The sequence below is a fragment of the Schistocerca cancellata genome, chromosome 2 (genome assembly GCF_023864275.1).
Source record: "Schistocerca cancellata isolate TAMUIC-IGC-003103 chromosome 2, iqSchCanc2.1, whole genome shotgun sequence".
NCBI classification, from domain to species: domain Eukaryota; kingdom Metazoa; phylum Arthropoda; class Insecta; order Orthoptera; family Acrididae; genus Schistocerca; species Schistocerca cancellata.
The window spans coordinates 1,100,125,566-1,100,141,335 of record NC_064627.1 but is presented as its reverse complement, the minus strand read 5'-3'; the positions used below and the strand labels follow the sequence as shown (position 1 = coordinate 1,100,141,335).

At 53.4% G+C, this 15,770-nt stretch overlaps 50 non-coding genes across 50 annotated transcripts; 34 read left to right on the top strand and 16 right to left on the bottom strand.

Annotated features, from left to right (window-relative positions):
• The first annotated feature begins 291 nt into the window (after positions 1-291).
• Positions 292-364, top strand: Trnav-cac (transfer RNA valine (anticodon CAC)). Its single transcript has one exon. It is a non-coding gene; the product is annotated as a tRNA-Val (tRNA).
• Positions 365-522: 158 nt separating this feature from the next.
• Positions 523-595, top strand: Trnav-aac (transfer RNA valine (anticodon AAC)). Its single transcript has one exon. It is a non-coding gene; the product is annotated as a tRNA-Val (tRNA).
• A 194-nt stretch (positions 596-789) lies between these two features.
• Trnap-agg (transfer RNA proline (anticodon AGG)) lies at positions 790-861 on the bottom strand. The gene has a single exon. It is a non-coding gene; the product is annotated as a tRNA-Pro (tRNA).
• Positions 862-1,226: 365 nt separating this feature from the next.
• Trnav-cac (transfer RNA valine (anticodon CAC)) lies at positions 1,227-1,299 on the top strand. Its single transcript has one exon. It is a non-coding gene; the product is annotated as a tRNA-Val (tRNA).
• A 158-nt stretch (positions 1,300-1,457) lies between these two features.
• Trnav-aac (transfer RNA valine (anticodon AAC)) lies at positions 1,458-1,530 on the top strand. Its single transcript has one exon. It is a non-coding gene; the product is annotated as a tRNA-Val (tRNA).
• Positions 1,531-1,724: 194 nt separating this feature from the next.
• On the bottom strand, positions 1,725-1,796 carry Trnap-agg (transfer RNA proline (anticodon AGG)). The gene has a single exon. It is a non-coding gene; the product is annotated as a tRNA-Pro (tRNA).
• Positions 1,797-2,198: 402 nt separating this feature from the next.
• Trnav-cac (transfer RNA valine (anticodon CAC)) lies at positions 2,199-2,271 on the top strand. The gene has a single exon. It is a non-coding gene; the product is annotated as a tRNA-Val (tRNA).
• Positions 2,272-2,429: 158 nt separating this feature from the next.
• Positions 2,430-2,502, top strand: Trnav-aac (transfer RNA valine (anticodon AAC)). The gene has a single exon. It is a non-coding gene; the product is annotated as a tRNA-Val (tRNA).
• Positions 2,503-2,696: 194 nt separating this feature from the next.
• On the bottom strand, positions 2,697-2,768 carry Trnap-agg (transfer RNA proline (anticodon AGG)). Its single transcript has one exon. It is a non-coding gene; the product is annotated as a tRNA-Pro (tRNA).
• A 365-nt stretch (positions 2,769-3,133) lies between these two features.
• On the top strand, positions 3,134-3,206 carry Trnav-cac (transfer RNA valine (anticodon CAC)). The gene has a single exon. It is a non-coding gene; the product is annotated as a tRNA-Val (tRNA).
• Positions 3,207-3,364: 158 nt separating this feature from the next.
• On the top strand, positions 3,365-3,437 carry Trnav-aac (transfer RNA valine (anticodon AAC)). Its single transcript has one exon. It is a non-coding gene; the product is annotated as a tRNA-Val (tRNA).
• Positions 3,438-3,631: 194 nt separating this feature from the next.
• Positions 3,632-3,703, bottom strand: Trnap-agg (transfer RNA proline (anticodon AGG)). Its single transcript has one exon. It is a non-coding gene; the product is annotated as a tRNA-Pro (tRNA).
• A 365-nt stretch (positions 3,704-4,068) lies between these two features.
• Trnav-cac (transfer RNA valine (anticodon CAC)) lies at positions 4,069-4,141 on the top strand. The gene has a single exon. It is a non-coding gene; the product is annotated as a tRNA-Val (tRNA).
• A 158-nt stretch (positions 4,142-4,299) lies between these two features.
• Trnav-aac (transfer RNA valine (anticodon AAC)) lies at positions 4,300-4,372 on the top strand. Its single transcript has one exon. It is a non-coding gene; the product is annotated as a tRNA-Val (tRNA).
• A 194-nt stretch (positions 4,373-4,566) lies between these two features.
• Positions 4,567-4,638, bottom strand: Trnap-agg (transfer RNA proline (anticodon AGG)). The gene has a single exon. It is a non-coding gene; the product is annotated as a tRNA-Pro (tRNA).
• Positions 4,639-5,003: 365 nt separating this feature from the next.
• Trnav-cac (transfer RNA valine (anticodon CAC)) lies at positions 5,004-5,076 on the top strand. Its single transcript has one exon. It is a non-coding gene; the product is annotated as a tRNA-Val (tRNA).
• A 158-nt stretch (positions 5,077-5,234) lies between these two features.
• On the top strand, positions 5,235-5,307 carry Trnav-aac (transfer RNA valine (anticodon AAC)). The gene has a single exon. It is a non-coding gene; the product is annotated as a tRNA-Val (tRNA).
• A 194-nt stretch (positions 5,308-5,501) lies between these two features.
• Trnap-agg (transfer RNA proline (anticodon AGG)) lies at positions 5,502-5,573 on the bottom strand. The gene has a single exon. It is a non-coding gene; the product is annotated as a tRNA-Pro (tRNA).
• Positions 5,574-5,975: 402 nt separating this feature from the next.
• On the top strand, positions 5,976-6,048 carry Trnav-cac (transfer RNA valine (anticodon CAC)). The gene has a single exon. It is a non-coding gene; the product is annotated as a tRNA-Val (tRNA).
• Positions 6,049-6,206: 158 nt separating this feature from the next.
• On the top strand, positions 6,207-6,279 carry Trnav-aac (transfer RNA valine (anticodon AAC)). The gene has a single exon. It is a non-coding gene; the product is annotated as a tRNA-Val (tRNA).
• Positions 6,280-6,473: 194 nt separating this feature from the next.
• On the bottom strand, positions 6,474-6,545 carry Trnap-agg (transfer RNA proline (anticodon AGG)). The gene has a single exon. It is a non-coding gene; the product is annotated as a tRNA-Pro (tRNA).
• A 402-nt stretch (positions 6,546-6,947) lies between these two features.
• Trnav-cac (transfer RNA valine (anticodon CAC)) lies at positions 6,948-7,020 on the top strand. Its single transcript has one exon. It is a non-coding gene; the product is annotated as a tRNA-Val (tRNA).
• A 158-nt stretch (positions 7,021-7,178) lies between these two features.
• Trnav-aac (transfer RNA valine (anticodon AAC)) lies at positions 7,179-7,251 on the top strand. Its single transcript has one exon. It is a non-coding gene; the product is annotated as a tRNA-Val (tRNA).
• Positions 7,252-7,433: 182 nt separating this feature from the next.
• Trnap-agg (transfer RNA proline (anticodon AGG)) lies at positions 7,434-7,505 on the bottom strand. Its single transcript has one exon. It is a non-coding gene; the product is annotated as a tRNA-Pro (tRNA).
• A 365-nt stretch (positions 7,506-7,870) lies between these two features.
• Positions 7,871-7,943, top strand: Trnav-cac (transfer RNA valine (anticodon CAC)). Its single transcript has one exon. It is a non-coding gene; the product is annotated as a tRNA-Val (tRNA).
• A 158-nt stretch (positions 7,944-8,101) lies between these two features.
• On the top strand, positions 8,102-8,174 carry Trnav-aac (transfer RNA valine (anticodon AAC)). The gene has a single exon. It is a non-coding gene; the product is annotated as a tRNA-Val (tRNA).
• A 182-nt stretch (positions 8,175-8,356) lies between these two features.
• On the bottom strand, positions 8,357-8,428 carry Trnap-agg (transfer RNA proline (anticodon AGG)). Its single transcript has one exon. It is a non-coding gene; the product is annotated as a tRNA-Pro (tRNA).
• A 365-nt stretch (positions 8,429-8,793) lies between these two features.
• Positions 8,794-8,866, top strand: Trnav-cac (transfer RNA valine (anticodon CAC)). The gene has a single exon. It is a non-coding gene; the product is annotated as a tRNA-Val (tRNA).
• A 158-nt stretch (positions 8,867-9,024) lies between these two features.
• Trnav-aac (transfer RNA valine (anticodon AAC)) lies at positions 9,025-9,097 on the top strand. The gene has a single exon. It is a non-coding gene; the product is annotated as a tRNA-Val (tRNA).
• A 194-nt stretch (positions 9,098-9,291) lies between these two features.
• Positions 9,292-9,363, bottom strand: Trnap-agg (transfer RNA proline (anticodon AGG)). The gene has a single exon. It is a non-coding gene; the product is annotated as a tRNA-Pro (tRNA).
• Positions 9,364-9,728: 365 nt separating this feature from the next.
• Trnav-cac (transfer RNA valine (anticodon CAC)) lies at positions 9,729-9,801 on the top strand. The gene has a single exon. It is a non-coding gene; the product is annotated as a tRNA-Val (tRNA).
• Positions 9,802-9,959: 158 nt separating this feature from the next.
• On the top strand, positions 9,960-10,032 carry Trnav-aac (transfer RNA valine (anticodon AAC)). Its single transcript has one exon. It is a non-coding gene; the product is annotated as a tRNA-Val (tRNA).
• Positions 10,033-10,226: 194 nt separating this feature from the next.
• On the bottom strand, positions 10,227-10,298 carry Trnap-agg (transfer RNA proline (anticodon AGG)). The gene has a single exon. It is a non-coding gene; the product is annotated as a tRNA-Pro (tRNA).
• Positions 10,299-10,663: 365 nt separating this feature from the next.
• Positions 10,664-10,736, top strand: Trnav-cac (transfer RNA valine (anticodon CAC)). The gene has a single exon. It is a non-coding gene; the product is annotated as a tRNA-Val (tRNA).
• A 158-nt stretch (positions 10,737-10,894) lies between these two features.
• Trnav-aac (transfer RNA valine (anticodon AAC)) lies at positions 10,895-10,967 on the top strand. Its single transcript has one exon. It is a non-coding gene; the product is annotated as a tRNA-Val (tRNA).
• A 194-nt stretch (positions 10,968-11,161) lies between these two features.
• Trnap-agg (transfer RNA proline (anticodon AGG)) lies at positions 11,162-11,233 on the bottom strand. The gene has a single exon. It is a non-coding gene; the product is annotated as a tRNA-Pro (tRNA).
• Positions 11,234-11,598: 365 nt separating this feature from the next.
• Positions 11,599-11,671, top strand: Trnav-cac (transfer RNA valine (anticodon CAC)). The gene has a single exon. It is a non-coding gene; the product is annotated as a tRNA-Val (tRNA).
• Positions 11,672-11,829: 158 nt separating this feature from the next.
• Trnav-aac (transfer RNA valine (anticodon AAC)) lies at positions 11,830-11,902 on the top strand. The gene has a single exon. It is a non-coding gene; the product is annotated as a tRNA-Val (tRNA).
• A 194-nt stretch (positions 11,903-12,096) lies between these two features.
• On the bottom strand, positions 12,097-12,168 carry Trnap-agg (transfer RNA proline (anticodon AGG)). Its single transcript has one exon. It is a non-coding gene; the product is annotated as a tRNA-Pro (tRNA).
• Positions 12,169-12,533: 365 nt separating this feature from the next.
• Trnav-cac (transfer RNA valine (anticodon CAC)) lies at positions 12,534-12,606 on the top strand. The gene has a single exon. It is a non-coding gene; the product is annotated as a tRNA-Val (tRNA).
• Positions 12,607-12,764: 158 nt separating this feature from the next.
• On the top strand, positions 12,765-12,837 carry Trnav-aac (transfer RNA valine (anticodon AAC)). Its single transcript has one exon. It is a non-coding gene; the product is annotated as a tRNA-Val (tRNA).
• Positions 12,838-13,031: 194 nt separating this feature from the next.
• Positions 13,032-13,103, bottom strand: Trnap-agg (transfer RNA proline (anticodon AGG)). Its single transcript has one exon. It is a non-coding gene; the product is annotated as a tRNA-Pro (tRNA).
• Positions 13,104-13,468: 365 nt separating this feature from the next.
• Positions 13,469-13,541, top strand: Trnav-cac (transfer RNA valine (anticodon CAC)). Its single transcript has one exon. It is a non-coding gene; the product is annotated as a tRNA-Val (tRNA).
• A 158-nt stretch (positions 13,542-13,699) lies between these two features.
• On the top strand, positions 13,700-13,772 carry Trnav-aac (transfer RNA valine (anticodon AAC)). The gene has a single exon. It is a non-coding gene; the product is annotated as a tRNA-Val (tRNA).
• Positions 13,773-13,966: 194 nt separating this feature from the next.
• On the bottom strand, positions 13,967-14,038 carry Trnap-agg (transfer RNA proline (anticodon AGG)). Its single transcript has one exon. It is a non-coding gene; the product is annotated as a tRNA-Pro (tRNA).
• A 365-nt stretch (positions 14,039-14,403) lies between these two features.
• On the top strand, positions 14,404-14,476 carry Trnav-cac (transfer RNA valine (anticodon CAC)). Its single transcript has one exon. It is a non-coding gene; the product is annotated as a tRNA-Val (tRNA).
• A 158-nt stretch (positions 14,477-14,634) lies between these two features.
• On the top strand, positions 14,635-14,707 carry Trnav-aac (transfer RNA valine (anticodon AAC)). The gene has a single exon. It is a non-coding gene; the product is annotated as a tRNA-Val (tRNA).
• Positions 14,708-14,901: 194 nt separating this feature from the next.
• On the bottom strand, positions 14,902-14,973 carry Trnap-agg (transfer RNA proline (anticodon AGG)). Its single transcript has one exon. It is a non-coding gene; the product is annotated as a tRNA-Pro (tRNA).
• Positions 14,974-15,338: 365 nt separating this feature from the next.
• On the top strand, positions 15,339-15,411 carry Trnav-cac (transfer RNA valine (anticodon CAC)). Its single transcript has one exon. It is a non-coding gene; the product is annotated as a tRNA-Val (tRNA).
• Positions 15,412-15,569: 158 nt separating this feature from the next.
• On the top strand, positions 15,570-15,642 carry Trnav-aac (transfer RNA valine (anticodon AAC)). The gene has a single exon. It is a non-coding gene; the product is annotated as a tRNA-Val (tRNA).
• The last annotated feature ends 128 nt before the right edge of the window (positions 15,643-15,770 follow it).

The window sequence follows — 15,770 nt, the reverse complement described above, 5'->3', positions numbered from 1 at the left end:
GCCTTCCTGGGCTATTGGTACCCTCATGTAGAGCTGCCGCTGGGCGCGCACTGCCTGCTGCTAAGGAGGTGATTGTTTTTGCTGATGTGACTTGCAATAACGACTGCGCGAAACGCCGCTATCTCGTTAGGGGTGCTACGGCAGACACCCTCTCGAGCACCCCGAAGACTTCTTGAGCCCTCGGCTGCGATGGGTTTCAGGCTGTCAAAAGAACTATGGTGTGTGCATGCGCGGACGAGAGAAAGGCTGAGGCGTATTCGAGTGCACAAGGATGGACTGAGCGTGTCCGTCGTTTCCGTAGTGTAGCGGTTATCACGTCTGCTTCACACGCAGAAGGTCCCCGGTTCGATCCCGGGCGGGAACAGTGTTTTCCTGCCTATGTCGTATTGTACTCCAGTGAGCCTCGTCGTGTGTGGAACTGCTGCATGTCCCTTCGTTTTGCAAGTACCACATTTATTGAATTTTTTAGTTACGATGGCAACATCACTACAAGTTGTCTGTGAAGTAAGGTGCACATAAGCAGTTTCCGTGGTGTAGCGGTTATCACGTCTGCCTAACACGCAGAAGGTCCCCGGTTCGATCCCGGGCGGAAACACTTTTTCATCACTTTAAGCGAGACTTACTAACATGCATCTGCTACCATCTGTACCCGAAACCTTCGTAACCGCCTTCACGCGTCGGATCAGAGTGTCAATTGCTCACATCAAATAAGAAATTCATTTGATATTGGCGGCGAGCTTTTTGCGCTGACTCAGCCACTGACGTGCGATCAGTTTGCACAAAACGCTAGGGCTCGTCCGGGATTTGAACCCGGGACCTCCTGCACCCTAAGCAGGAATCATACCCCTAGACCAACGAGCCCTGTGACACGGCGAATGCCAGTTACTCCAGTCCCTCGATGTCTTCCAGGGTGCTCTGGAAGTCTCGTGTAGGCTCGCGGGATGGAGGCAGCGCGAATTCCCGCGGAGCTGCCGCTGGGCGCGCACTGCCTGCTGCTAAGGAGGTGATTGTTTTTGCTGATGTGACTTGCAATAACGACTGCGCGAAACGCCGCTATCTCGTTAGGGGTGCTACGGCAGACACCCTCTCGAGCACCCCGAAGACTTCTTGAGCCCTCGGCTGCGATGGGTTTCAGGCTGTCAAAAGAACTATGGTGTGTGCATGCGCGGACGAGAGAAAGGCTGAGGCGTATTCGAGTGCACAAGGATGGACTGAGCGTGTCCGTCGTTTCCGTAGTGTAGCGGTTATCACGTCTGCTTCACACGCAGAAGGTCCCCGGTTCGATCCCGGGCGGGAACAGTATTTTCCTGCCTATGTCGTATTGTACTCCAGTGAGCCTCGTCGTGTGTGGAACTGCTGCATGTCCCTTCGTTTTGCAAGTACCACATTTATTGAATTTTTTAGTTACGATGGCAACATCACTACAAGTTGTCTGTGAAGTAAGGTGCACATAAGCAGTTTCCGTGGTGTAGCGGTTATCACGTCTGCCTAACACGCAGAAGGTCCCCGGTTAGATCCCGGGCGGAAACACTTTTTCATCACTTTAAGCGAGACTTACTAACATGCATCTGCTACCATCTGTACCCGAAACCTTCGTAACCGCCTTCACGCGTCGGATCAGAGTGTCAATTGCTCACATCAAATAAGAAATTCATTTGATATTGGCGGCGAGCTTTTTGCGCTGACTCAGCCACTGACGTGCGATCAGTTTGCACAAAACGCTAGGGCTCGTCCGGGATTTGAACCCAGGACCTCCTGCACCCTAAGCAGGAATCATACCCCTAGACCAACGAGCCCTGTGACACGGCGAATGCCAGTTACTCCAGTCCCTCGATGTCTTCCAGGGTGCTCTGGAAGTCTCGTGTAGGCTCGCGGGATGGAGGCGGCGCGAATTCCCGCGGTCGGCGGCCTTCCTGGGCTATTGGTACCCTCATGTAGAGCTGCCGCTGGGCGCGCACTGCCTGCTGCTAAGGAGGTGATTGTTTTTGCTGATGTGACTTGCAATAACGACTGCGCGAAACGCCGCTATCTCGTTAGGGGTGCTACGGCAGACACCCTCTCGAGCACCCCGAAGACTTCTTGAGCCCTCGGCTGCGATGGGTTTCAGGCTGTCAAAAGAACTATGGTGTGTGCATGCGCGGACGAGAGAAAGGCTGAGGCGTATTCGAGTGCACAAGGATGGACTGAGCGTGTCCGTCGTTTCCGTAGTGTAGCGGTTATCACGTCTGCTTCACACGCAGAAGGTCCCCGGTTCGATCCCGGGCGGGAACAGTATTTTCCTGCCTATGTCGTATTGTACTCCAGTGAGCCTCGTCGTGTGTGGAACTGCTGCATGTCCCTTCGTTTTGCAAGTACCACATTTATTGAATTTTTTAGTTACGATGGCAACATCACTACAAGTTGTCTGTGAAGTAAGGTGCACATAAGCAGTTTCCGTGGTGTAGCGGTTATCACGTCTGCCTAACACGCAGAAGGTCCCCGGTTCGATCCCGGGCGGAAACACTTTTTCATCACTTTAAGCGAGACTTACTAACATGCATCTGCTACCATCTGTACCCGAAACCTTCGTAACCGCCTTCACGCGTCGGATCAGAGTGTCAATTGCTCACATCAAATAAGAAATTCATTTGATATTGGCGGCGAGCTTTTTGCGCTGACTCAGCCACTGACGTGCGATCAGTTTGCACAAAACGCTAGGGCTCGTCCGGGATTTGAACCCGGGACCTCCTGCACCCTAAGAAGGAATCATACCCCTAGACCAACGAGCCCTGTGACACGGCGAATGCCAGTTACTCCAGTCCCTCGATGTCTTCCAGGGTGCTCTGGAAGTCTCGTGTAGGCTCGCGGGATGGAGGCAGCGCGAATTCCCGCGGAGCTGCCGCTGGGCGCGCACTGCCTGCTGCTAAGGAGGTGATTGTTTTTGCTGATGTGACTTGCAATAACGACTGCGCGAAACGCCGCTATCTCGTTAGGGGTGCTACGGCAGACACCCTCTCGAGCACCCCGAAGACTTCTTGAGCCCTCGGCTGCGATGGGTTTCAGGCTGTCAAAAGAACTATGGTGTGTGCATGCGCGGACGAGAGAAAGGCTGAGGCGTATTCGAGTGCACAAGGATGGACTGAGCGTGTCCGTCGTTTCCGTAGTGTAGCGGTTATCACGTCTGCTTCACACGCAGAAGGTCCCCGGTTCGATCCCGGGCGGGAACAGTATTTTCCTGCCTATGTCGTATTGTACTCCAGTGAGCCTCGTCGTGTGTGGAACTGCTGCATGTCCCTTCGTTTTGCAAGTACCACATTTATTGAATTTTTTAGTTACGATGGCAACATCACTACAAGTTGTCTGTGAAGTAAGGTGCACATAAGCAGTTTCCGTGGTGTAGCGGTTATCACGTCTGCCTAACACGCAGAAGCTCCCCGGTTCGATCCCGGGCGGAAACACTTTTTCATCACTTTAAGCGAGACTTACTAACATGCATCTGCTACCATCTGTACCCGAAACCTTCGTAACCGCCTTCACGCGTCGGATCAGAGTGTCAATTGCTCACATCAAATAAGAAATTCATTTGATATTGGCGGCGAGCTTTTTGCGCTGACTCAGCCACTGACGTGCGATCAGTTTGCACAAAACGCTAGGGCTCGTCCGGGATTTGAACCCGGGACCTCCTGCACCCTAAGCAGGAATCATACCCCTAGACCAACGAGCCCTGTGACACGGCGAATGCCAGTTACTCCAGTCCCTCGATGTCTTCCAGGGTGCTCTGGAAGTCTCGTGTAGGCTCGCGGGATGGAGGCGGCGCGAATTCCCGCGGAGTTGCCGCTGGGCGCGCACTGCCTGCTGCTAAGGAGGTGATTGTTTTTGCTGATGTGACTTGCAATAACGACTGCGCGAAACGCCGCTATCTCGTTAGGGGTGCTACGGCAGACACCCTCTCGAGCACCCCGAAGACTTCTTGAGCCCTCGGCTGCGATGGGTTTCAGGCTGTCAAAAGAACTATGGTGTGTGCATGCGCGGACGAGAGAAAGGCTGAGGCGTATTCGAGTGCACAAGGATGGACTGAGCGTGTCCGTCGTTTCCGTAGTGTAGCGGTTATCACGTCTGCTTCACACGCAGAAGGTCCCCGGTTCGATCCCGGGCGGGAACAGTATTTTCCTGCCTATGTCGTATTGTACTCCAGTGAGCCTCGTCGTGTGTGGAACTGCTGCATGTCCCTTCGTTTTGCAAGTACCACATTTATTGAATTTTTTAGTTACGATGGCAACATCACTACAAGTTGTCTGTGAAGTAAGGTGCACATAAGCAGTTTCCGTGGTGTAGCGGTTATCACGTCTGCCTAACACGCAGAAGGTCCCCGGTTCGATCCCGGGCGGAAACACTTTTTCATCACTTTAAGCGAGACTTACTAACATGCATCTGCTACCATCTGTACCCGAAACCTTCGTAACCGCCTTCACGCGTCGGATCAGAGTATCAATTGCTCACATCAAATAAGAAATTCATTTGATATTGGCGGCGAGCTTTTTGCGCTGACTCAGCCACTGACGTGCGATCAGTTTGCACAAAACGCTAGGGCTCGTCCGGGATTTGAACCCGGGACCTCCTGCACCCTAAGCAGGAATCATACCCCTAGACCAACGAGCCCTGTGACACGGCGAATGCCAGTTACTCCAGTCCCTCGATGTCTTCCAGGGTGCTCTGGAAGTCTCGTGTAGGCTCGCGGGATGGAGGCGGCGCGAATTCCCGCGGAGTTGCCGCTGGGCGCGCACTGCCTGCTGCTAAGGAGGTGATTGTTTTTGCTGATGTGACTTGCAATAACGACTGCGCGAAACGCCGCTATCTCGTTAGGGGTGCTACGGCAGACACCCTCTCGAGCACCCCGAAGACTTCTTGAGCCCTCGGCTGCGTTGGGTTTCAGGCTGTCAAAAGAACTATGGTGTGTGCATGCGCGGACGAGAGAAAGGCTGAGGCGTATTCGAGTGCACAAGGATGGACTGAGCGTGTCCGTCGTTTCCGTAGTGTAGCGGTTATCACGTCTGCTTCACACGCAGAAGGTCCCCGGTTCGATCCCGGGCGGGAACAGTATTTTCCTGCCTATGTCGTATTGTACTCCAGTGAGCCTCGTCGTGTGTGGAACTGCTGCATGTCCCTTCGTTTTGCAAGTACCACATTTATTGAATTTTTTAGTTACGATGGCAACATCACTACAAGTTGTCTGTGAAGTAAGGTGCACATAAGCAGTTTCCGTGGTGTAGCGGTTATCACGTCTGCCTAACACGCAGAAGGTCCCCGGTTCGATCCCGGGCGGAAACACTTTTTCATCACTTTAAGCGAGACTTACTAACATGCATCTGCTACCATCTGTACCCGAAACCTTCGTAACCGCCTTCACGCGTCGGATCAGAGTGTCAATTGCTCACATCAAATAAGAAATTCATTTGATATTGGCGGCGAGCTTTTTGCGCTGACTCAGCCACTGACGTGCGATCAGTTTGCACAAAACGCTAGGGCTCGTCCGGGATTTGAACCCGGGACCTCCTGCACCCTAAGCAGGAATCATACCCCTAGACCAACGAGCCCTGTGACACGGCGAATGCCAGTTACTCCAGTCCCTCGATGTCTTCCAGGGTGCTCTGGAAGTCTCGTGTAGGCTCGCGGGATGGAGGCGGCGCGAATTCCCGCGGTCGGCGGCCTTCCTGGGCTATTGGTACCCTCATGTAGAGCTGCCGCTGGGCGCGCACTGCCTGCTGCTAAGGAGGTGATTGTTTTTGCTGATGTGACTTGCAATAACGACTGCGCGAAACGCCGCTATCTCGTTAGGGGTGCTACGGCAGACACCCTCTCGAGCACCCCGAAGACTTCTTGAGCCCTCGGCTGCGATGGGTTTCAGGCTGTCAAAAGAACTATGGTGTGTGCATGCGCGGACGAGAGAAAGGCTGAGGCGTATTCGAGTGCACAAGGATGGACTGAGCGTGTCCGTCGTTTCCGTAGTGTAGCGGTTATCACGTCTGCTTCACACGCAGAAGGTCCCCGGTTCGATCCCGGGCGGGAACAGTATTTTCCTGCCTATGTCGTATTGTACTCCAGTGAGCCTCGTCGTGTGTGGAACTGCTGCATGTCCCTTCGTTTTGCAAGTACCACATTTATTGAATTTTTTAGTTACGATGGCAACATCACTACAAGTTGTCTGTGAAGTAAGGTGCACATAAGCAGTTTCCGTGGTGTAGCGGTTATCACGTCTGCCTAACACGCAGAAGGTCCCCGGTTCGATCCCGGGCGGAAACACTTTTTCATCACTTTAAGCGAGACTTACTAACATGCATCTGCTACCATCTGTACCCGAAACCTTCGTAACCGCCTTCACGCGTCGGATCAGAGTGTCAATTGCTCACATCAAATAAGAAATTCATTTGATATTGGCGGCGAGCTTTTAGCGCTGACTCAGCCACTGACGTGCGATCAGTTTGCACAAAACGCTAGGGCTCGTCCGGGATTTGAACCCGGGACCTCCTGCACCCTAAGCAGGAATCATGCCCCTAGACCAACGAGCCCTGTGACACGGCGAATGCCAGTTACTCCAGTCCCTCGATGTCTTCCAGGGTGCTCTGGAAGTCTCGTGTAGGCTCGCGGGATGGAGGCGGCGCGAATTCCCGCGGTCGGCGGCCTTCCTGGGCTATTGGTACCCTCATGTAGAGCTGCCGCTGGGCGCGCACTGCCTGCTGCTAAGGAGGTGATTGTTTTTGCTGATGTGACTTGCAATAACGACTGCGCGAAACGCCGCTATCTCGTTAGGGGTGCTACGGCAGACACCCTCTCGAGCACCCCGAAGACTTCTTGAGCCCTCGGCTGCGATGGGTTTCAGGCTGTCAAAAGAACTATGGTGTGTGCATGCGCGGACGAGAGAAAGGCTGAGGCGTATTCGAGTGCACAAGGATGGACTGAGCGTGTCCGTCGTTTCCGTAGTGTAGCGGTTATCACGTCTGCTTCACACGCAGAAGGTCCCCGGTTCGATCCCGGGCGGGAACAGTATTTTCCTGCCTATGTCGTATTGTACTCCAGTGAGCCTCGTCGTGTGTGGAACTGCTGCATGTCCCTTCGTTTTGCAAGTACCACATTTATTGAATTTTTTAGTTACGATGGCAACATCACTACAAGTTGTCTGTGAAGTAAGGTGCACATAAGCAGTTTCCGTGGTGTAGCGGTTATCACGTCTGCCTAACACGCAGAAGGTCCCCGGTTCGATCCCGGGCGGAAACACTTTTTCATCACTTTAAGCGAGACTTACTAACATGCATCTGCTACCATCTGTACCCGAAACCTTCGTAACCGCCTTCACGCGTCGGATCAGAGTGTCAATTGCTCACATTCATTTGATATTGGCGGCGAGCTTTTTGCGCTGACTCAGCCACTGACGTGCGATCAGTTTGCACAAAACGCTAGGGCTCGTCCGGGATTTGAACCCGGGACCTCCTGCACCCTAAGCAGGAATCATACCCCTAGACCAACGAGCCCTGTGACACGGCGAATGCCAGTTACTCCAGTCCCTCGATGTCTTCCAGGGTGCTCTGGAAGTCTCGTGTAGGCTCGCGGGATGGAGGCGGCGCGAATTCCCGCGGAGCTGCCGCTGGGCGCGCACTGCCTGCTGCTAAGGAGGTGATTGTTTTTGCTGATGTGACTTGCAATAACGACTGCGCGAAACGCCGCTATCTCGTTAGGGGTGCTACGGCAGACACCCTCTCGAGCACCCCGAAGACTTCTTGAGCCCTCGGCTGCGATGGGTTTCAGGCTGTCAAAAGAACTATGGTGTGTGCATGCGCGGACGAGAGAAAGGCTGAGGCGTATTCGAGTGCACAAGGATGGACTGAGCGTGTCCGTCGTTTCCGTAGTGTAGCGGTTATCACGTCTGCTTCACACGCAGAAGGTCCCCGGTTCGATCCCGGGCGGGAACAGTATTTTCCTGCCTATGTCGTATTGTACTCCAGTGAGCCTCGTCGTGTGTGGAACTGCTGCATGTCCCTTCGTTTTGCAAGTACCACATTTATTGAATTTTTTAGTTACGATGGCAACATCACTACAAGTTGTCTGTGAAGTAAGGTGCACATAAGCAGTTTCCGTGGTGTAGCGGTTATCACGTCTGCCTAACACGCAGAAGGTCCCCGGTTCGATCCCGGGCGGAAACACTTTTTCATCACTTTAAGCGAGACTTACTAACATGCATCTGCTACCATCTGTACCCGAAACCTTCGTAACCGCCTTCACGCGTCGGATCAGAGTGTCAATTGCTCACATTCATTTGATATTGGCGGCGAGCTTTTTGCGCTGACTCAGCCACTGACGTGCGATCAGTTTGCACAAAACGCTAGGGCTCGTCCGGGATTTGAACCCGGGACCTCCTGCACCCTAAGCAGGAATCATACCCCTAGACCAACGAGCCCTGTGACACGGCGAATGCCAGTTACTCCAGTCCCTCGATGTCTTCCAGGGTGCTCTGGAAGTCTCGTGTAGGCTCGCGGGATGGAGGCGGCGCGAATTCCCGCGGAGCTGCCGCTGGGCGCGCACTGCCTGCTGCTAAGGAGGTGATTGTTTTTGCTGATGTGACTTGCAATAACGACTGCGCGAAACGCCGCTATCTCGTTAGGGGTGCTACGGCAGACACCCTCTCGAGCACCCCGAAGACTTCTTGAGCCCTCGGCTGCGATGGGTTTCAGGCTGTCAAAAGAACTATGGTGTGTGCATGCGCGGACGAGAGAAAGGCTGAGGCGTATTCGAGTGCACAAGGATGGACTGAGCGTGTCCGTCGTTTCCGTAGTGTAGCGGTTATCACGTCTGCTTCACACGCAGAAGGTCCCCGGTTCGATCCCGGGCGGGAACAGTATTTTCCTGCCTATGTCGTATTGTACTCCAGTGAGCCTCGTCGTGTGTGGAACTGCTGCATGTCCCTTCGTTTTGCAAGTACCACATTTATTGAATTTTTTAGTTACGATGGCAACATCACTACAAGTTGTCTGTGAAGTAAGGTGCACATAAGCAGTTTCCGTGGTGTAGCGGTTATCACGTCTGCCTAACACGCAGAAGGTCCCCGGTTCGATCCCGGGCGGAAACACTTTTTCATCACTTTAAGCGAGACTTACTAACATGCATCTGCTACCATCTGTACCCGAAACCTTCGTAACCGCCTTCACGCGTCGGATCAGAGTGTCAATTGCTCACATCAAATAAGAAATTCATTTGATATTGGCGGCGAGCTTTTTGCGCTGACTCAGCCACTGACGTGCGATCAGTTTGCACAAAACGCTAGGGCTCGTCCGGGATTTGAACCCGGGACCTCCTGCACCCTAAGCAGGAATCATACCCCTAGACCAACGAGCCCTGTGACACGGCGAATGCCAGTTACTCCAGTCCCTCGATGTCTTCCAGGGTGCTCTGGAAGTCTCGTGTAGGCTCGCGGGATGGAGGCGGCGCGAATTCCCGCGGAGCTGCCGCTGGGCGCGCACTGCCTGCTGCTAAGGAGGTGATTGTTTTTGCTGACGTGACTTGCAATAACGACTGCGCGAAACGCCGCTATCTCGTTAGGGGTGCTACGGCAGACACCCTCTCGAGCACCCCGAAGACTTCTTGAGCCCTCGGCTGCGATGGGTTTCAGGCTGTCAAAAGAACTATGGTGTGTGCATGCGCGGACGAGAGAAAGGCTGAGGCGTATTCGAGTGCACAAGGATGGAGTGAGCGTGTCCGTCGTTTCCGTAGTGTAGCGGTTATCACGTCTGCTTCACACGCAGAAGGTCCACGGTTCGATCCCGGGCGGGAACAGTATTTTCCTGCCTATGTCGTATTGTACTCCAGTGAGCCTCGTCGTGTGTGGAACTGCTGCATGTCCCTTCGTTTTGCAAGTACCACATTTATTGAATTTTTTAGTTACGATGGCAACAGCACTACAAGTTGTCTGTGAAGTAAGGTGCACATAAGCAGTTTCCGTGGTGTAGCGGTTATCACGTCTGCCTAACACGCAGAAGGTCCCCGGTTCGATCCCGGGCGGAAACACTTTTTCATCACTTTAAGCGAGACTTACTAACATGCATCTGCTACCATCTGTACCCGAAACCTTCGTAACCGCCTTCACGCGTCGGATCAGAGTGTCAATTGCTCACATCAAATAAGAAATTCATTTGATATTGGCGGCGAGCTTTTTGCGCTGACTCAGCCACTGACGTGCGATCAGTTTGCACAAAACGCTAGGGCTCGTCCGGGATTTGAACCCGGGACCTCCTGCACCCTAAGCAGGAATCATACCCCTAGACCAACGAGCCCTGTGACACGGCGAATGCCAGTTACTCCAGTCCCTCGATGTCTTCCAGGGTGCTCTGGAAGTCTCGTGTAGGCTCGCGGGATGGAGGCGGCGCGAATTCCCGCGGAGCTGCCGCTGGGCGCGCACTGCCTGCTGCTAAGGAGGTGATTGTTTTTGCTGATGTGACTTGCAATAACGACTGCGCGAAACGCCGCTATCTCGTTAGGGGTGCTACGGCAGACACCCTCTCGAGCACCCCGAAGACTTCTTGAGCCCTCGGCTGCGATGGGTTTCAGGCTGTCAAAAGAACTATGGTGTGTGCATGCGCGGACGAGAGAAAGGCTGAGGCGTATTCGAGTGCACAAGGATGGACTGAGCGTGTCCGTCGTTTCCGTAGTGTAGCGGTTATCACGTCTGCTTCACACGCAGAAAGTCCCCGGTTCGATCCCGGGCGGGAACAGTATTTTCCTGCCTATGTCGTATTGTACTCCAGTGAGCCTCGTCGTGTGTGGAACTGCTGCATGTCCCTTCGTTTTGCAAGTACCACATTTATTGAATTTTTTAGTTACGATGGCAACATCACTACAAGTTGTCTGTGAAGTAAGGTGCACATAAGCAGTTTCCGTGGTGTAGCGGTTATCACGTCTGCCTAACACGCAGAAGGTCCCCGGTTCGATCCCGGGCGGAAACACTTTTTCATCACTTTAAGCGAGACTTACTAACATGCATCTGCTACCATCTGTACCCGAAACCTTCGTAACCGCCTTCACGCGTCGGATCAGAGTGTCAATTGCTCACATCAAATAAGAAATTCATTTGATATTGGCGGCGAGCTTTTTGCGCTGACTCAGCCACTGACGTGCGATCAGTTTGCACAAAACGCTAGGGCTCGTCCGGGATTTGAACCCGGGACCTCCTGCACCCTAAGCAGGAATCATACCCCTAGACCAACGAGCCCTGTGACACGGCGAATGCCAGTTACTCCAGTCCCTCGATGTCTTCCAGGGTGCTCTGGAAGTCTCGTGTAGGCTCGCGGGATGGAGGCGGCGCGAATTCCCGCGGAGCTGCCGCTGGGCGCGCACTGCCTGCTGCTAAGGAGGTGATTGTTTTTGCTGATGTGACTTGCAATAACGACTGCGCGAAACGCCGCTATCTCGTTAGGGGTGCTACGGCAGACACCCTCTCGAGCACCCCGAAGACTTCTTGAGCCCTCGGCTGCGATGGGTTTCAGGCTGTCAAAAGAACTATGGTGTGTGCATGCGCGGACGAGAGAAAGGCTGAGGCGTATTCGAGTGCACAAGGATGGACTGAGCGTGTCCGTCGTTTCCGTAGTGTAGCGGTTATCACGTCTGCTTCACACGCAGAAGGTCCCCGGTTCGATCCCGGGCGGGAACAGTATTTTCCTGCCTATGTCGTATTGTACTCCAGTGAGCCTCGTCGTGTGTGGAACTGCTGCATGTCCCTTCGTTTTGCAAGTACCACATTTATTGAATTTTTTAGTTACGATGGCAACATCACTACAAGTTGTCTGTGAAGTAAGGTGCACATAAGCAGTTTCCGTGGTGTAGCGGTTATCACGTCTGCCTAACACGCAGAAGGTCCCCGGTTCGATCCCGGGCGGAAACACTTTTTCATCACTTTAAGCGAGACTTACTAACATGCATCTGCTACCATCTGTACCCGAAACCTTCGTAACCGCCTTCACGCGTCGGATCAGAGTGTCAATTGCTCACATCAAATAAGAAATTCATTTGATATTGGCGGCGAGCTTTTTGCGCTGACTCAGCCACTGACGTGCGATCAGTTTGCACAAAACGCTAGGGCTCGTCCGGGATTTGAACCCGGGACCTCCTGCACCCTAAGCAGGAATCATACCCCTAGACCAACGAGCCCTGTGACACGGCGAATGCCAGTTACTCCAGTCCCTCGATGTCTTCCAGGGTGCTCTGGAAGTCTCGTGTAGGCTCGCGGGATGGAGGCGGCGCGAATTCCCGCGGAGCTGCCGCTGGGCGCGCACTGCCTGCTGCTAAGGAGGTGATTGTTTTTGCTGATGTGACTTGCAATAACGACTGCGCGAAACGCCGCTATCTCGTTAGGGGTGCTACGGCAGACACCCTCTCGAGCACCCCGAAGACTTCTTGAGCCCTCGGCTGCGATGGGTTTCAGGCTGTCAAAAGAACTATGGTGTGTGCATGCGCGGACGAGAGAAAGGCTGAGGCGTATTCGAGTGCACAAGGATGGAGTGAGCGTGTCCGTCGTTTCCGTAGTGTAGCGGTTATCACGTCTGCTTCACACGCAGAAGGTCCCCGGTTCGATCCCGGGCGGGAACAGTATTTTCCTGCCTATGTCGTATTGTACTCCAGTGAGCCTCGTCGTGTGTGGAACTGCTGCATGTCCCTTCGTTTTGCAAGTACCACATTTATTGAATTTTTTAGTTACGATGGCAACATCACTACAAGTTGTCTGTGAAGTAAGGTGCACATAAGCAGTTTCCGTGGTGTAGCGGTTATCACGTCTGCCTAACACGCAGAAGGTCCCCGGTTCGATCCCGGGCGGAAACACTTTTTCATCACTTTAAGCGAGACTTACTAACATGCATCTGCTACCATCTGTACCCGAAACCTTCGTAACCGCCTTCACGCGTCGGATCAGAGTGTCAATTGCTCACATCAAATAAGAAATTCATTTGATATTGGCGGCGAGCTTTTTGCGCTGACTCAGCCACTGACGTGCGATCAGTTTGCACAAAACGCTAGGGCTCGTCCGGGATTTGAACCCGGGACCTCCTGCACCCTAAGCAGGAATCATACCCCTAGACCAACGAGCCCTGTGACACGGCGAATGCCAGTTACTCCAGTCCCTCGATGTCTTCCAGGGTGCTCTGGAAGTCTCGTGTAGGCTCGCGGGATGGAGGCGGCGCGAATTCCCGCGGAGCTGCCGCTGGGCGCGCACTGCCTGCTGCTAAGGAGGTGATTGTTTTTGCTGATGTGACTTGCAATAACGACTGCGCGAAACGCCGCTATCTCGTTAGGGGTGCTACGGCAGACACCCTCTCGAGCACCCCGAAGACTTCTTGAGCCCTCGGCTGCGATGGGTTTCAGGCTGTCAAAAGAACTATGGTGTGTGCATGCGCGGACGAGAGAAAGGCTGAGGCGTATTCGAGTGCACAAGGATGGACTGAGCGTGTCCGTCGTTTCCGTAGTGTAGCGGTTATCACGTCTGCTTCACACGCAGAAGGTCCCCGGTTCGATCCCGGGCGGGAACAGTATTTTCCTGCCTATGTCGTATTGTACTCCAGTGAGCCTCGTCGTGTGTGGAACTGCTGCATGTCCCTTCGTTTTGCAAGTACCACATTTATTGAATTTTTTAGTTACGATGGCAACATCACTACAAGTTGTCTGTGAAGTAAGGTGCACATAAGCAGTTTCCGTGGTGTAGCGGTTATCACGTCTGCCTAACACGCAGAAGGTCCCCGGTTCGATCCCGGGCGGAAACACTTTTTCATCACTTTAAGCGAGACTTACTAACATGCATCTGCTACCATCTGTACCCGAAACCTTCGTAACCGCCTTCACGCGTCGGATCAGAGTGTCAATTGCTCACATCAAATAAGAAATTCATTTGATATTGGCGGCGAGCTTTTTGCGCTGACTCAGCCACTGACGTGCGATCAGTTTGCACAAAACGCTAGGGCTCGTCCGGGATTTGAACCCGGGACCTCCTGCACCCTAAGCAGGAATCATACCCCTAGACCAACGAGCCCTGTGACACGGCGAATGCCAGTTACTCCAGTCCCTCGATGTCTTCCAGGGTGCTCTGGAAGTCTCGTGTAGGCTCGCGGGATGGAGGCGGCGCGAATTCCCGCGGAGCTGCCGCTGGGCGCGCACTGCCTGCTGCTAAGGAGGTGATTGTTTTTGCTGATGTGACTTGCAATAACGACTGCGCGAAACGCCGCTATCTCGTTAGGGGTGCTACGGCAGACACCCTCTCGAGCACCCCGAAGACTTCTTGAGCCCTCGGCTGCGATGGGTTTCAGGCTGTCAAAAGAACTATGGTGTGTGCATGCGCGGACGAGAGAAAGGCTGAGGCGTATTCGAGTGCACAAGGATGGACTGAATGTGTCCGTCGTTTCCGTAGTGTAGCGGTTATCACGTCTGCTTCACACGCAGAAGGTCCCCGGTTCGATCCCGGGCGGGAACAGTATTTTCCTGCCTATGTCGTATTGTACTCCAGTGAGCCTCGTCGTGTGTGGAACTGCTGCATGTCCCTTCGTTTTGCAAGTACCACATTTATTGAATTTTTTAGTTACGATGGCAACATCACTACAAGTTGTCTGTGAAGTAAGGTGCACATAAGCAGTTTCCGTGGTGTAGCGGTTATCACGTCTGCCTAACACGCAGAAGGTCCCCGGTTCGATCCCGGGCGGAAACACTTTTTCATCACTTTAAGCGAGACTTACTAACATGCATCTGCTACCATCTGTACCCGAAACCTTCGTAACCGCCTTCACGCGTCGGATCAGAGTGTCAATTGCTCACATCAAATAAGAAATTCATTTGATATTGGCGGCGAGCTTTTTGCGCTGACTCAGCCACTGACGTGCGATCAGTTTGCACAAAACGCTAGGGCTCGTCCGGGATTTGAACCCGGGACCTCCTGCACCCTAAGCAGGAATCATACCCCTAGACCAACGAGCCCTGTGACACGGCGAATGCCAGTTACTCCAGTCCCTCGATGTCTTCCAGGGTGCTCTGGAAGTCTCGTGTAGGCTCGCGGGATGGAGGCGGCGCGAATTCCCGCGGAGCTGCCGCTGGGCGCGCACTGCCTGCTGCTAAGGAGGTGATTGTTTTTGCTGATGTGACTTGCAATAACGACTGCGCGAAACGCCGCTATCTCGTTAGGGGTGCTACGGCAGACACCCTCTCGAGCACCCCGAAGACTTCTTGAGCCCTCGGCTGCGATGGGTTTCAGGCTGTCAAAAGAACTATGGTGTGTGCATGCGCGGACGAGAGAAAGGCTGAGGCGTATTCGAGTGCACAAGGATGGACTGAGCGTGTCCGTCGTTTCCGTAGTGTAGCGGTTATCACGTCTGCTTCACACGCAGAAGGTCCCCGGTTCGATCCCGGGCGGGAACAGTATTTTCCTGCCTATGTCGTATTGTACTCCAGTGAGCCTCGTCGTGTGTGGAACTGCTGCATGTCCCTTCGTTTTGCAAGTACCACATTTATTGAATTTTTTAGTTACGATGGCAACATCACTACAAGTTGTCTGTGAAGTAAGGTGCACATAAGCAGTTTCCGTGGTGTAGCGGTTATCACGTCTGCCTAACACGCAGAAGGTCCCCGGTTCGATCCCGGGCGGAAACACTTTTTCATCACTTTAAGCGAGACTTACTAACATGCATCTGCTACCATCTGTACCCGAAACCTTCGTAACCGCCTTCACGCGTCGGATCAGAGTGTCAATTGCTCACATCAAATAAGAAATTCATTTG